A 2,706-nucleotide genomic window follows, 5' to 3' on the forward strand; every position below is an offset into this window, starting at 1 on the left:
GGTCAGCCAGGACCAGACTTCTGTTACGTCACATACAGTTACTGAGCAAGAAAACAGGCTCAGCCTGGAAGGCATCTGCTCCGAATGGGCTGCCCTCCCGGGAGTGCTGGTACCTAAGCCTCCCTGCCTGCCCCGCTGCCCCCCCACCCTCTGGCAACCCCCAGCCAGCGGGAGGTCCCTGGAGCAGAGTGCCCAGAGCTGCCCCAGCTGAAGCCAAAGCCCCTCCAGGCCCGGCACAGCTGCCCTTCCCAGGGCAGGAGGTACCCAGCCCAGGCAGCAGAGCTGGAGGGGACCCTGCGGCACTTGGGGTGCTGGGGAGGGAGCAGGCGTGAGAGGGTGGTGGGTCAGATGAGGCTAAGGGCCAAACTCCCACCCAGCCGCTCACTTGCTGCCCCTCCTCAGCAGGGACGAGGAAAGAGGATGAGAAAGCTCATCTGTTACCATCATGGGCAAAACAGGCTCAGCTTGGGAAAAATTAAATTATTTTATCACCAATTAAAATAGATTTGGGTAGTGAGGAACAAAGACAAACAGTAAACCACCACCTTCCCTCCTGCCTCCTCCACCTCCTCCCCCAGCAGCACAGGGAGATGGGGAACGGGCGCTGCGGCCCGTACACAGCAGCTCCTCTCTGCCACGAGAGACGAGCTGTGCGACCATGCGTGCAAACAGAGAGGTGACACCTGTGGGCTGGGGTTGTTTCCCTGCAGCCTTGGCAGAGCCCATGCCCTGCCCCACAGCAATCTGTATTCTGGGTCCATTAATCCCTGGAGGGATCGTTAGGCACCTGGTGATGGAGAAGGCAGCTCAAGGCTCTCAGTGAACAGTGCTGAGATCAGCAGGAGCAGCTGCCCTGGACCAGACCGGGCGCTGCTGCGGGCTGTCGCAGAGCTCCCAGCTGGCCTGAGCTCCAACACAGCACAGCCTTTGGGTGCCGACGCAGGGTCCCTGCCAGGAGAACCTGCTCCAGCATGGGTCTTCTCCACAGGCCTCAGGTCCTTCTGTAAACATCCACCTGCTCCATGGTCCTCCACAGGTTGCAGCAAATACCCAGAGCACCTCCTCCTCAGAGAGGCACCACCAGCTTTGTTGATGTGCTCAGCAGTGTCCTGCAGTAAGTCTGTGGCAGAGCCTTGCCACCTACAGCAGGACAAAGAGGTAAGGTCCCAGGGGCAGGAGGTGGTCTCAAGATGAGATTCAGCTAATGCGTATGACTGGCTGTGGGGAGGTGGGTATGGACAAGTCCCGGGAAGAGCCGAGGTCCGTGGCAGAGCAGTCTCCCTCCTGCCCCTCAAGGCATTGGGCAGAGGGTGCTTTTGCACCAGCCAGCACTTCTCAGTGGTAGGAAGAGCTCGCTCTTCCCAGGCAGTGGGCCCCACAGAAGCAGCAGCAATTGGCTCTGGCTGACCGACCTACCTGATTATAAAGCCTCCTGGTCACTATAAGGAGAGCGAGCGGGAGGAGGCTGTGGCAGAGCTGGGATGCATCACCTCCAGAGCCTCCCTCCCTTGCAGCCTCCACAGCCGAGGCCAAGGAACCCTGACAGTGCCCGTGTCCAGAGGGCTCCAGGATCAGCAGCAGGCTGACTTGGAAAGTGAGGGGGTGGGTTCCTTGCCATTGGGTCACTTCCATGCACAATCAAAACCCACGCTTTTAGCACAGTGAAGACGACAAGAACCTGTCTGCTGCCCAGTCTGGCTGGGCCACGGAGAGGCTGGATAGGCACCCAGGGCAGAGTTTTCCAGGAAATGCCAGCTTCCATAGCTACAAGTCCCTTTGCAGTTTGTCTGCTTGTTGTCTGTTTAGACTGGCACCGCTAAGTCAGCTTGCTTTAGTAAGTAGCTGTTCCCTGAGACTACTCCAGCCCTATCACGTACATAACTGCCTCCTGCCCTAGGAAGTCAGGCCAGGGGTCAGTCCCCATTTTGCATGCTAGGAGAGTTCCAGCTCCGCCTGCTCACCACCCAAGGCACAGCCAGCTCTTACCAGGCTAGGAGGCCACAATCCTCGGACACCTCACCCACCAAGGGGCGGATGCCTGGATCACACCCCCAAACACTCAAGGATATCACGTCATGGACAGAAACCATTTAAGCTCTGCCCCTCAAGGGCTGCCCAGCGGCTCCCAGCAGGCTGTTGGAATTTATTGCACATTGCCAGCTGCCTGGAAGCACAGGAGGGAGCCCCAGCTTTGGACGGAGCTCTCCCAGCAGGGTCTCCTACCCAAGGGCAGTGTGCCGCCTGCTCTTTCTGCCAGCCCCTGAAGCCCATTTGGGACAGATGAGCAGTCTACCTTTGGTTCCTCCTCACTGAGCTTGGGCTATCATGCCCAGAACTGCAGCGGTTTGAAGGCAGGCACATGACCTTCCTTCCTTAAAGCTTTCTTGGGTCTGTTTGTTATGGTCTGCGTGGGAAACGTGCCCGCACACAGGAGTCTGACCCAGGCAGGCAGCTAGTGCTTTAAGTCAAGTGGCTGAACACGTGGTGTTGACAGGCAGAGGCCTGGGCAGGAGACAGCTCATGTCATCAGCCTGGTCCTCCCATGGGCTTGCTTTGTGCTTAGAAAAACATGCCCCCCCGCCTTCACTGCTTCAGTTCTCTCAAGAGCAATGGGTGGAGGACAATGTGCTCCGGCCTACATGATACCAAAATCCTGCCACCATCAGCGTGGGGCAGAGAGAAGAATAGCCCAGCACCCCCCTCCCC

At 58.4% G+C, this 2,706-nt stretch overlaps 1 protein-coding gene across 1 annotated transcript in view; it reads right to left on the reverse strand.

The window, feature by feature from the left end:
* CYSTM1 (cysteine-rich transmembrane module containing 1) overlaps positions 1–2,706 on the reverse strand; it is an 18,372-nt gene that overhangs the window by 973 nt on the left and 14,693 nt on the right. The gene's annotated exons all lie outside the window — the stretch shown is intronic.

This window comes from Fulmarus glacialis, unplaced genomic scaffold, assembly GCF_000690835.1.
Source record: "Fulmarus glacialis isolate BGI_N327 unplaced genomic scaffold, ASM69083v1 scaffold14943, whole genome shotgun sequence".
In the NCBI taxonomy this organism is placed as follows: Eukaryota; Metazoa; Chordata; class Aves; order Procellariiformes; family Procellariidae; genus Fulmarus; species Fulmarus glacialis.